General features: G+C 43.4%; 1 long non-coding RNA gene across 1 annotated transcript in view; it reads left to right on the plus strand.

The window, feature by feature from the left end:
- The first annotated feature begins 9,754 nt into the window (after nucleotides 1–9,754).
- The window catches only part of LOC109306392, a 14,681-nt gene continuing 10,455 nt past the window's right edge, over nucleotides 9,755–13,980 (plus strand). The window contains exon 1 of the long non-coding RNA XR_002099975.1: nucleotides 9,755–9,827. This is a non-coding gene — a long non-coding RNA (uncharacterized LOC109306392). The remainder of the gene's footprint in view (nucleotides 9,828–13,980) is intronic.

A 13,980-nucleotide genomic window follows, 5' to 3' on the forward strand; every position in this document is an offset into this window, starting at 1 on the left:
GCAGAGCAATTTGAGATTTTCTGTCTCTGCTCTGACCCTATTTGCAAATACACCTTTTGTGCTGCTAATAGTGTGTGCCTGAGAATTATTTGCGAGTCTCCAAAAGAAACGAACCGCAATTTTTGCATCAATCACATTGGCAGCAAAACATGCCACCATGATTGGCAACGTGGCTTCTCCTGGCATGGAGCTGCTGCCTGATATCACATGGCCAGACTATTGCATTCATGCGGAGTCCCACTTCCCTTCATTAGGATCCATGTGGACAATTCACCTGTGTCTCTCAAGGCCAATTTCACAGGCTCTTTAGGTTGAGATGGGGTTGCTACTATGTGCTTGTATAGTACTCAGCACAATGCAGTTTCTGATCTGATTAGGGATTTTGGGTGCTCAAGTAATGCAAATAAGGAATGTTAACCATTCAAACATCAACAATTACAAAGTGCTTATCCAAGGAAACTCTACATCTCTCATCCCTGAAGAGTCATTGGCCTGTACTGTGTGAGGGCATCACTCGATTATTTTTAGTGGAAGAAAGGACACAAAGGCCAAGCTACATTTTTTATTAAGTCTTACAAAGACAAAGGTACTCATTAAGTCAGATGATCACATTTGCCATTTCAGAGGAAAGGGAATTAGAAAGCGAGGACACCTCATCATTCAGTGAAAATAGAAGTGTCATCTGCATATAAATGCATAGGCTTTCCACATTCAGCACCTCTGTCTATTAATAAGAAGAAACGTATGGTAGGAGATGGAGTGCTAAGACTTGAAGCACCAGCATATCTAGACAGATGGTTATTGATAAGGACGCCCCCACAATGAGATTCTTCAGAGTAGAGAGGAGGGGAGAGGCTGAAATTAATACTGGACCAGGACACAGAAATAGCATCAGGTTATGATATCCAAGGATGAGAGGAGAGGAAGAAAATTCAAGTGTTCTGCGGTGTCACAAGTTTTCTTTTTATGAACCAAAGACAACACATTTTTGAAAGGGACTTCCTTTCAAAGGAACTCTTCCATGGTCAGTAAATGGAGACAGAGCTCAGGTAATTGGATAGAAAACATACAACATTCTTTTGGAAATCGGTGGGGTTTCTTATAGACTCACAAGATTCAGACATGACATACTGTATCTAAAAAACAATTTTGCACCCAAGTCCAAGCCAGTGATCCACAAAACCCCACCTAACTACTTAGATGCCTGAGAGGCCATAGCACCTAAGGTTTCTCCAAAAATCTCACCTAGGTGCCTATATTTATGCTCCTTTCCATGCCTTGAGCTATTGATATCTGGCTGAGCTAAGCATGTTGGCAACTATCTTTCATCTACATGCATTTGGGATTTACAAGCTAGACATCCCTTTGTGGAAGCCCTACAAGGGGAAGCCGTCTAAGGGGCAACATTGATTTCAGTGCAGTCAACATTGATTTCCTGAAACAGGGGAGTCCTGGGTTCTGGTATCTACACGAGACTGTTTTTGCGTTTTGTCTCACAGTTCTTTAATACCAAGTGCAAGGCTGGGTAGTCAGGTTTCTCCTTCTTGCTCCTTGTCTGGCATTACAAGACCTACATTCTCAGTTAAGCAGTAGGAGAGCTTCAACAGGAGGAATGGAAATAAGCAGTGCCCTGGTGTTGTCTCTAGCCTAGTTGTTAGGTCTTGGGATGGATTTTGGGCTATGACCCTTAGTTTCTTGTAGGCACCTAAATCAGGGATGCCAATAGTTTCCTAATTCCTAGGAAGAGGAATACAAAAACCTCATGTTGGTGTTTCCTATGGCTTGCGTGTGCTGGAACTTGTGAATTTTTATTCTGAGGCACCTACCTCTCCCCATTCAATGTGAAGGGATCTTGGTACCCTGGCATAGACTTCTGATTTCTAAACCTGGATCCAAATGCCTAAAAGTGAAGTAACACTGAGCACTGCCATGGGTTAGCTCCTTTGTAGATTGGGGCTTTCACCCCCAGCTGATCCTTGAGACCAAAAATCCCTGGAGACTAGTAGCAGAAATTCTGTGACTACTTTTCTGAGTAGGTTTTCCCCTTAATGTAGTTTTTGTCTTTGGGAGGGAAGGATTTGATTCCTAAGCACATTTAAAAAGGCTAGAACCCAATAATCTTACAGTCAAGGATGTCATTAATAGTGCTGAGTCGCACTGACTATCTGGCAACAAGCCATAAATGACTTGCAAAACATATGACTCACTGTTCATTCCTTCAAGGACTTGGCATACCAATGAGAAGCAAACATTTTAGAAATTGTGTTCATTCTTCAAGAAGGCAGAGATATTGTCAGCAATTTTGCTGGAGGTTGTAGCTAGGGTAGAGGAAGCTATGGTGAAGACTGGAGACACTAGGAAGTGGACATTGTAGTAATTTACCTCATACAATGAGAATGACTGTCATCAAAATAGGTAGAAATTACATGTATCTAACTCATTCAAACCAAGTAATCCTAATGTAAACAGTAATTACCACTGTAATGGAGTCACTTCTGTTGAGTGGCAAAGCTGCACACTGATGGTGCAGAGGTGGCTGCTGGACAAAGAGACTGATCATCAAAATTAGATAAAAAATAAACAATGATTAAAGCATGAGATGAAAATGAATCTCATGTCTAGTACATGGCTGATTCGGGTATTTTTTTCTTCCTATTTTTTATCTTGGAACTTTTTGCTCATTCGGGCTTGATTGCAAAGAAGCTGATTTACAAATACATTTTCCTGGAACTTGATTATTCAAAATAGATTTTCATTGGGATGTTTTTCCAGGGGGTCCAGTGATGAAGAAGGGTACTGTCTGCTGTGAAATTAAGACAGCATTAGCATGAATTGGACATGTTTAGCAAGAAAGAAGGGGTAAGCTGTATCTAACTAAGCATTTCCATACAGAGTGCTCTTTCTTTGAAGCAGCTCTTAGTGTAGACCAGATGTCATGGGGAATCAAGAGTGCTGCATCCTAAAAAAGGGAGCAGGTTTTCAGAATCCCAAGGAATTTGGCAGTAGTTGTGCTTGAGGCTTAAGCTCAGTAAAATTCATCTTGGGATGGGTGATTGGGGTGGGTGTATCCTGCAACAATATTACACAAACAATCTTATTCCACAGGGGGAAATCCACTCCTCCTCACCACCACCGAGCTCTAAATGCAATTGTTTGTGTCTTTTTTTTGCAGTCACATTTTAATTAAATCCCATCATTTTTTATGTTAGCAGAGCTGAAACATTAGTGACAAATGCTTCAGTGCCATCATGACTGGCTAAATTAATAGCCACAAACCTGCCAATTAATTTTAAGATACATGAAATACAGGGGAAGGATACAGGAATATAAATACAGGGACATTCCCCCCCTTTTACTTATTTAAATGGAGCTAACAGAAATAGAAGTGCAGATTCACTCATTTATCAGGCATTTCTTCTTCATCTGAGGTGTCTTCAGCTATGGATACATAGCTGATTACAGAGGCATTCATTCATATTAGATGTGAGACACAAATGCCCAGGACAACCAATCCTGAATTAACTGCTGCAAGGGAGGGCTCTAAGGGAAGAAATTTCTCTGAGGTTCCTCACAGGGTGGTCCACCACTGCAGAAAAGACCAGAAAAGGAGCAGAAAGGGCTGTGGGCCCTTCTGCAACAAACCACTACTCTGCATCTCCTCACCCTGTTTTCTTAGAGTTGTGGTACCTGAGACATTTGAGGGCTTCACCAACCCTTATAGAAGTTACATAGAGTGTAGGGATAGAAGGGGCAATGAAGCTTCAGGTCAGGTTAGCTTTTCTGCCTCAGCTCCCCATTTCTACCTCTGGTCTTTTTTCCCTCTTTAAGGGAGCTCTATATACAACAAGGAAGGCTCTGTAGAATGGTGTGGTGGGGAGGGAGGAAGGCTGTGGCCAGTCTTGCTTCATGGGAGGGTGAGAGATCTATACATGGAAATGTCCGGAGACATAAAGAGCATAATCTGTGCCCAGGGAAAGAGAAGAATGGAGAGAAAACTGTGGGTTCAACAGTACACATAGGCAGGCAAGATTCTTTGAGTAGATGTGATTTTTTTTATTAGATCAACTGAGTAGTTGGAACAAAGTTCTTAGCAAGCTTTTGGGCGCAGTCACACATAGGGAGTCTCCGCTGTTCTGAGACTCCAAGGAATGAGAGAAGCTAAAAGTGTGGCAGGATGTCAGTCAGAATGTAAATAGGTAGAAATTAGAAAGACAAAAGGTAAAGCAGAGAAGGGAAGGTGAAGAAGGCTGGGGAAAGAAAAGGGAGACATTACAGTGACAGAATACAAGGTAGAAAAGAGGCTGTCTGTGAAAAAAAGTGTGACAGAATGTCAGTGAAAATATAAACAGGTAGAAGTTACAAAAACAAAAGGTAAAGAAGGGAAGGGAGGGGGAAGAAGGCAAGGGGGGAAAAAGCCAAAGGGAAACATACAGAGGCAATAATTCAAGGTAAAAAAAAGAGGTATCAATGAGAAAGGAAATATATAGAAATCATGAAGGCACGGGGCAGAAAAGTAAGGGAGAGAAGGGGATAAAAGGTGGCGGAAAAGAAGAATGCAAGATGTCAGGTCAGGCAGGTACCTGGTAAATGAGATGTCAGGCAGGTTATAATGTGTCATAAATCCAATATCTATATTGAGTCCATGATTTTTTGTATCCAGTAGATTTATGAAGTGAAGTTCATAGGGTCATTTACGAAAGGTATTTTGTAAGTTCCCTTTGACAATTAAAACTGATAGAACAGAGAGGGAGTGATTGTCCATGATAAGTGTGCACCCACAGGTAATTGGGCATTCTTGTCTTGATAGATTTTCAGTATGCGTTCATTCTGGTGTGTAGTTGTTTGGTTTCTCCTACATATTTTCCATCAGGGCATTTGGTGCTCTGGATGAGATATATAACAATTGTGGAAGCTCAGGTAAAAGATCCAGGAATGGTGATGGCTCTGTTGTGGGATGCAGTTATAGTGGGGGTTGTGGAGATGTGTTAGCAGGTTTTGCATTTCTTGTCTGGGCATGGTCTGGCTCCATTTGGTATGGTTTGGGTCATAGGAAGTTTGCTTCTGGTGATGAGTTTAGTAAGGTTTGGTGTGTGTTTAAAGGCTAGGATGGGTGGTTCTGGAAAGATCTTCAGGGAAAGAGGACTCCTGGGAAGGGAAAGCATCCACCTCATGAGGAAAGGTAAGTCCCTGCTGACAGCCAGGATGGTCCATCTTCTGGATATGGCTTTAAACTAAGATTACTGGGGGATGGGGATACACAAATTCAAATATGTCCAGGGACCAATATACAAGTAAGCCCTGTAGCTAGGCAGACTGGGAGAGCCAGTTTTGTGGAAGCTAAGGAAATAGCTCTCCATCAATGGGACAGGAAGACGAGGGCCTCACTAGGAGGACTCAGGTGCCTAGATACTAATGTCAGGAGCATGGGGAACAAGTAGGAGTAGCTAGCCCTCCTACTTTTCAGTGGGAATTTTGATCTAGTAGGATTACTGAGACCTGGTGGGACTCCTCGCACTATTGGAACATAGCTATAGAGGGCTACACCCTGCACAGAAAGGACTGGGTGGGAAAGAAAGGTGGTGATGTTGCTCTCTATGTGAAAGAGCAGTATACCTCCTTGGAGGTCGACATTGGCTCAAAAAATGAACAGCTTGAAACCCTCTGGGCTAATTAATGGGAATCAAGGACAACAAGAAGTCCTTCTTTAAGTACATAGGGAACAGGAGGAAAACAACTGGGAACAGGAGGAGGGCAAATGGAAGTGTGGGGCCATAGCTCAACAACTCAGGAGAGCTGGTTACTGGCACCCAGGAGAAAGCTGAACTCCTAAGTGACTACTTCATGTTGATCTTTCATGGGACCAAGGGGAAAACCATGCCAAGCAGAGTACAGGATGAGCGTAGTAGGAATAATCACCTTCCTACTATTGCTGTAGAATTGGTGTATGAGCAATTGTAAAAAATTAGACATATACAAGTCAGTGGGACCGGATGATCTTCATCTGAGAGTTCTGAAGGAGCTGGCCAAAGTCATTGCAGAACCACTGGCAAAACTCTTCCATAACTCCATAACTCATGGCACTCCAGAGAAGTCCCCGAGGACTGGATGGTGTTGTGCCCATCCACAAGAAGAACAGGAGGGAGGACTCGGGTAGCTATAGGCCAATCAACCTAACTTCCATTCTAGGGAAAATCCTAGGAAAGTTCATCAAGGAGTCCCTCTGTGATAAGCTTGCAGAAGGTAAAATTCTGAATGACAGCCAACACAGCTTCGTTGCGGGCAGGTCTTGCTTTACTAACCTCAACTCCTTTTATGACCAGGTAACTCGCCACTTGGGCACAAGAGAGCAGGTTGACATTGTACACCTTGACTTCCAAAAGGCCTTTGATCTAGTGTCCAACAATGTCCTTGTGAGAAAATTGGAGGATTGTGGGTTTAATTCCAAGACAGTCAGGTGGGTGAGAAATAGGCTGCAGGATAGAACCCAGAGAGTCATAGTGAATGGATCTGTGTCATCCTGGTGAGAAGTGGGCAGTGGTGTCCCACAGGGGTCGGTGCTTGGTCCAGTACTTTTCAACATCTTTATTAATGATTTGGATGTGGGGGTCAAGTTCATGGATGATACCAAGTTATGGGAAAGCATGGTTACACTTGAAGAAAGGGTACAGATACAGGCGGATATACCCAGGCTGGCAAGTTGGGTGGATCGGAACCTGATGCAGTTCAATGTTGAGAAATGTGAAGTGCTTCACTTTGGGACGAGCAACCCCCAACACACCTACAGGCTTGGCAGCACCAAATTGTCTAGCACCATGAATGAAAGGGACCCGAGGGTAATAATAGACCATAGTATGAATATGAGCCAGCAGTACGATGCTGTAGCCAGTTGGGCAAATAATACTGTCATTCATCAATCAGTGCATCTCCAGGAAAACCAAGGAAGTGATTTTTCTGCTCTACTCAGCACTGGTGAGACCACAGCTGGAGTACTGCATCCAGTTCTGGGCACCGCACTTCAACCAGGATGTGGACAAGCTTGAGAGAGTCCAAAGAGGAGCCACACGTATGATCAGAGTCTTAAAAGGCAAACCATATGAGGAAAGGCTGAGGGATCTGAGACTCTTCAGGTGGAGGAAAAGTAGGCTGAGAGGGGACCTAGTAGCAGCTTACTGCTACAACAGGGGCGTACATCAAGGGCTTGGTGAGTAACTATTCACCAGGGCACCCAGGGGAAAAGTAGCAGTAATGGCCACAGACTCCTGGAAGATCAATTCAGGTTCAACATTAGGAAAAACTTCTTCACAGTCAGGGTGTCCAGACTGTGCAATAAGCTCCCTCCAGAGGTGGTACAATCACCTACTGGAAATCCTCAAGAGGAGACTAGACAGTCACCTGGCTGGGTTCACCTGACTCCCAGTTGCCTTTCCTGTTTGGCGCAGGGGGCCGGACCTGATGATCTTCTGAGGTCCCTTCCAGCCTTACAAGCTATGAATCTATCAATTTCTTTAAGAGTGGGGTCTTCTTCTAGGATGGGTAGCGATTGTTTGAGGATTTCCCATGTAGGTTCTGGGGAAGGGAGATATGTCACAACTAATAGTGTGCGATTTGTGGGGAATTGCTTTTTGTACTGTTGTAAATCTTCACGTGGTATCCCGGTGGCACTTTCAAAAGTGAGATCCTTGTTGACTGAAGACTCTTCTGAGATTTATGAGGTAGCAATTGCGGGTATTCTCTTTGCTGCAAATTTGGTGGTATTGGAGAGCTTGGCTGTAAATTACAGCTTTCTTGGTGTGTGTAGGGTGATTGTTGGTTCTGTGTAGATATGCATGTTGGTCCATGGGTTTCTTATCTGGTGGTTTGGGTTTTACCATCTTGAATATTTTACCATCACACACACACAGCATTAATAGAGAAACACGGTCGCAAAGTCAAGATCTCAAAAGAATGCCAGAGTTGAATGGCCTTAATTAGACTGCCTTGTACATACACTTTATGGTATAGTTTTTACTTACAGAAGCACATGCAATTTTTTCCATGGAACCCAGAAATGTTCAAGCAGAACTAGACACCTGTCATGTTAGCCTGTCATCCCATGGAGTTAAACTATAGCTAAGGTATATGTAAATCGAATCCGGGTCTTATAAATGGGAAGAGTCAGGCAATCTTAATAACAGGCAGCACTACCAGCCCTGGTTATAAAGTAACAAACAATGGGGTATTCTGTCTTTCTAGAACATTTCAATTACAGAGATATGTGTGATAACCAGACTGAAACACGTATGCATAATTAGCTATAGAAAGATTTGATAGATTTAACGGCATCAGCAGACCACAAGAAAAACATAATATCTATAATGCAGTGATAATTAACAATTAGAAACAGAAACTGTGTGTTATCTGCAGTCTAACTCTTCTTTTAAAGCACATAAAGATTCAAGCCTGTGAAGTGCCAGAAAAGGTGTGATTATTGGGAGCATAATCCAAATCCATTTAAGTCAGTGGAAAGATGATGAATACAGTGATGTCCTTTGGACCAGGCTCTCTAGGAGAAACATTGCCTAAGTCATATATTGATTTGGACTTTGTGACTGGTTACTACCATGACAGCACATCCTACCCCTTTGTGCTCTGTGTGCTCCAGACTCTGCAAAAATGTAATGTAGCCTGTATTACAGCAGTGCTGATCATGCACATATAAACATGCTGGAGACAAAGCCTGAAAGAGGTGCTGGGCACACATCAAAAAGTAGCTATAGAAGATCTTTTTGACAGTCATTTGGATTGAGTTATCATGGCATGCTTCTACAACAGTTCTCCCTGGCATGTCCAACACAGTGGGCGCATCTACACGGGACACTCCCGCACCGTTGTTACTGAACATTTATTTAGTACTTATATTAGCAAGTACTAAATAAATGCACGGTAACTGGAGTTACTGCACAGTAGCACCAGTGAACATCTTTTAGGTGATGCTACTGTGCAGTAGCCTAATAATATGGCACTGTAGCATATTAGCACTGTCTGTGCTGTGACACACCACTGCACAGTATTTTTTGGCTACTGTGCAGTCAGCATCTTGTACAGATGCACCCAGTATAGAGGTACCCTTTCAAACTAAGAGACAGTGGGTGCATCTACATGAGATGCTACTGCACAGTCATTACTGTGCATTTATTTAGCACTTGTATTAGCAAGTACTAAAGAAACGTGCAGTAACCGGCATTACTGCGCAGTAGCACTGCTGAATATCTTTCAGGTAATGCTACTGTGTAGTAGCCTAATAATACTGTGCAGTAGCTTTTTAGCACTGTCCGTGCTGTGACGCACTACTGTGCGGTATTTTCCGGCTACTGAGCAGTCATGTAGACACTCCCAGTATAGTCAAAAGAAAGGTATTAGGAAACATACCAGGCCAGGTTGGAGAGTCAAAGATAAAGCCCTCTTGTATCTGCTTCATTATTTTACAACTATTTCCAAATCCCCAGTGGAAATATCCACTCTTGTATATTTGTACTGGTTAGACTGTTCTGGAATTTGGTGTGTAGGGAGACACTGTACGTGTGAGGTTGTTTTTTGCTTGGTTTGTATTTGTGTGCACTGAACAAAAGCCCTTCTTGATCTGCTGAGCAGGGCAGTCTACACACAGGGCCAATTCCTGACCCAGTTGCTTTTGGCAGTATATGGATTTATAGAGTCCACTCTTTTCCCTAGGGGAGCTCTGGTCCAGCCTTGTTGAAACTAGGAACCTGTGGTGGTTGTGTGGCAGCATTTCTGCCTACTACATAGGAGAGCTGAGTTCAAGTCCCAGCTTGGGTGACTTGGGGTGAGTGAACAGGGAGGAATTCTTCTCCATGAGGGAAGGCTGGGGGGGGACCTACTGGCCTATTACAAACTAGCCAGAGGGGACCAGCAGGTACTGGGGGTGTTCCTGTTCCCCTGAGCATTACTAGGAATACCAGGTGTGATCTGGAGCCAACTTTGACCCCAGTAATCTTTCCTGCCATGGCAGGGGGGTGGACTTAATGATTGGCTCATACTAACTAAGAAACCTGCTGTGGCTTAGTCATCTAAGTAGGAGCATGATTAACCCTTGTGGAATGAAGGTGGGGGAGGTAGGGAAAATCAGCTGCTTGCTACCTCTTAAGAGTGTCCCTTGTTTCCTGTGTTATTTGCAGAGGCTCAAACACAGATGAAGAGATTGTTCATGTCAAATACATGTTAACCAAGAATACAAGGACTGCCCTTTACTGGGTCAGACCACAGATGGATCCATGGGTGACGGGTACTTCCTGAGTTGGGGGGGGGCACTTGTGCCCCAGCAACCAGGACAGAAAGGTCCCCTATAGCCGATCATGCTAACCCACAAGTGCCAGGGGTGTGTTCAGAAGTGCCAGTGACACATCTCCTGGGGGAGTGTTCTCGGGGGGGCATCATGCCTGTCACCTAAGCAGGAAATGCTGGCTCTCAGGGGGTGAACATGCAGCCCTGTGCACCCCTTATGTGTCACCACTGGATGGATCTTTGTCATGGTGTCAGAGCATGAATGCTGAAAGGGAGAGTGAACTGGGGATGACCAGGGTTTTCCCACTGTTCCCTTCTCACGTGCAGTCTCCAGCAAACTTGTTTAATTTTAACCTGTTTTGTTTACAAGGGCTCTCATGTAGGTTTAGGATCCTTACCTACTAAGCTGGTATAAGGAGCTCCCAAGATATGGTCCACAGATTAAATGTGGCTCACAGGGCTGTGTCATCGGGTCTGTGGGGTTCCTCAGAGGTCCAGAAATTGGGTGGTGGAACCATGGCAATTAACACTGCCACAGCTCTTCCTGCCACTAAGTTTCCCCAACTATATGCGGCCTTGGGTCTGTGTGATGACCATACACACTGCATATGAGCCCATGGCAACACTGCATGCCAGAATGGGCCCACAGACTAGTGCTACACCATTCATCCAGCCCCCGGGGCTGGATGAGTCAGTTGCTACTAGCATAAATTATTGTAGCACAGTAGAGATGTACCCATTTGCACTTTTCTAGTCCAGGTGAAGAGCCTTTAAAAATATTGTTTACCTGTAAGAACTGCTGATCACTTGGCACGTTGGGTATGTTACAATTAAAGTGATTCAAGATGGAATCATCCACCTATATAATTTAGAGCTCTGAAAATCCAGAGTCTATTGGTTTTATAGCTTTTCCACATTCTGATCAATTTATTATCAGCCAGAAACTCCTCCAAGTAAAATATCAACATCTCTTTCTATACTTAGGTCTGTTCAACTCACTCTGTTATCCTAATTTGTAAAGATGGCTAGCTAAGTGTGTCATCTGTATTACAGTGACACATCCTATAATCACTAGAAAGTAAAACAAATCTCCTGTAATGCGGCAGTTCTGTCATCCTGCTAGAGGAAAACAAAATGTGTATCTAACATTTCTCCCTCCTCGCTTCTGCTGGATAATTATTTATTTGTAGTTTAATTATTGCATTATGCATGTGTTAGGGTGTTTTAAGCAGTAAGACTAACTGTATTGAATCAATTACCTCTCATAATTAAGTATCGTTTTTGGGGGAGCTGTATGATGAGATTTTAATTTTATAAAGTAGGTGGGAGGAGGCAAGCGTCAATAATTGTTGGAACATTGAATTAACTAAATGGTCTCAACCAGGGTGTGTGCCAGGAGAATACAGAGTAGGCCCATGATAAGGTCTCTAGAAAAATATGCACCCAAGTTGGAGGACACAAAGCTGCAACTCCTTGAACCACTGCCTTCAACTACTAGCCACATCCGTACTCAGTTTTCTATTTGTTTCCTCCATCCTTCCATTTTTGTCACAAAAATAGCAAACATGTATTTCCATAAGGAAATATGGGTTTCATATTCCAGTACGGAAATCCTGTGTCCTGCTCATCTTAGACTGGACTGCAATATTACAGTCTGCTCTGAGTAAGAGGGGTCAATAGAGCTGTTAAGGGAGCAGTCCAGAAAATTATCTATGGCAGTTGCTTTCCTGCTCCCCGCTTTTTCTGAGAGAAGAAGAAGTTACCCCACTGCCCTGACTGGCACAGATTGCTCCTGGCCAAGTATTGTGGTGTGCAGCTTGTGGGAAGGCAGAGCCAAGGCTATTTCCATTCTTTCTACTCTTCAGCCACTTGCTCATGGCTGGCTATTAGCTCCTACTTTCTACCCTGCAGCTGGAGTCAGCATCTGAGTAGGGTTTTCTCTTTCTTGCTCTTCCCCCTTGCTGTTTTCAAGGGTGCAGTGTTGTTGATTGTGCCTTTCCCCTGCCACCAAAAAATCTCTCTGATTGTAGGCTCAGTCCCTTAATCATGTCCAAGTATTGACATGCAAACAAATGTATGCACCTATGAATTTGGGTCCTAGGAATGAAATTGTTCATTGCCTGGCAATTTTTCTTAATACAGAATTTCAGGTATGGGAAGTGGAAGAGAAAATTATTGCAGCGGAATGGATTCATATGGTGCTGTAAAGACTAGTAGATGCCTTATTACACAGACAAACCATACCTGCTATGTATACTAGCAAAATAGAAAGCAACAGGTGAAAATGTAATTACAGAACTCTACAACCCTGGTATTTCCCTGATATTTTCACTTCATTTCTTATTATCTTAAAATAGCTTTTCCATCATTATTAAATTAGCCATTCCATTTTACATATATCTACTCATTACTTGGGCAGTACGTGTGGAGGTGTTTGATACTTGCGTTGTTTTATTTGCTGTGTGACAAAGGCTGATACTTTTATTATTCATACTAAAATGAAATAAAGCTCTCCCATCCCTGACCAGTTGAAGTGGCAAAAAGAAATATCCCTAACATTCCTGTGCATTAATTAGAGTGTATGTAATCTCACCATCCATTTGGAGATGGATAAAAATCAAAATCTTCCCACTGTCATTGCAATGGGCCACTAAGTCAGTCTGTAGATACTGAATCACAGTAAGTTCTGACAAGATGGAAAATTTCTCAGCTCTAACAACATATTTGACTAATGAACTGGAATCTGCGTTATGAATGTTGAAATGAAACATGACTTGTGGCATGCACCATATTATGTAGTGGTATCAGCTTTGCAGCTTTCCTGTCAGTCTCCTTCCCCAAGAATTCTTTCCCATTAGGTGTGTGTTGGTTGAGAGAGTCAATCGAGGAGATGAGCATCTTTGCATATCTCTGGTAACTCTTGGGCATCAGAGAATAGCAGTGTGGCAATCCCATATTGTAATGAAGACACAATATGTGTGCTGTCTTAGGGTCTCAGATGGCTCCGATTCCTTCACAGCAGACACACAAACACACACACTTTCATAGATTTTTTTAGGGTCCTTAGTAGATCATCGAGTCTGACCCCCTGCCCTAGGCAGAAAGGAGCACTGAGGTTAAATGACCCCTGCTAGGTGCTTGTCTAGACTCCTCTTAAAGACCTCCAAGATAGGGGAGAGAACCACCTCCCGTGGAAGCTCACTCCAGCATTCTGCGACCCTCACTGTAAAGAATTTTTTCCTAATGTCTAATCTAAATCTGCTCTCCATCAGTTTATGGCTGTTGTTCCTAGTAACCCCAAGGGGTGCCTTGGTAAACAGAGCGTCCCCTATTTCTTGCTGTTCTCCTTCCCCCCATCCCTGATGAATTTGTAGATGGCCACAAGATCACCACTCAGCTTTCTTTTTCTGATGCTGAAGAGATTCAGGTCCCTCAGTCTCTCCTCATAAGATCTTACCTGCAGGTCCTTAACCACATGGGTAGCCTTCCTCTGCATCCTCTTGAGGTTGTCCACATCCCTCTTAAAGTGCAGTGCCCAGAGCTTCATAGTTTCATAGTTTCATAGTTTGTAGGGTTGGTAGGGACCTGAGCAGATCATCTAGTCCGACCCCCTGCCATGGCAGGAAAGAGCACTGGGGTCAAACGACCCCAGCAAGATGTTCATCCAACCTCCTCTTAAACACCCCCAGGGTAGGAGCC

The sequence above is a fragment of the Crocodylus porosus genome, unplaced genomic scaffold (genome assembly GCF_001723895.1).
Source record: "Crocodylus porosus isolate Cpor-Errol unplaced genomic scaffold, CroPor_comp1, whole genome shotgun sequence".
NCBI classification, from domain to species: Eukaryota; Metazoa; Chordata; order Crocodylia; family Crocodylidae; genus Crocodylus; species Crocodylus porosus.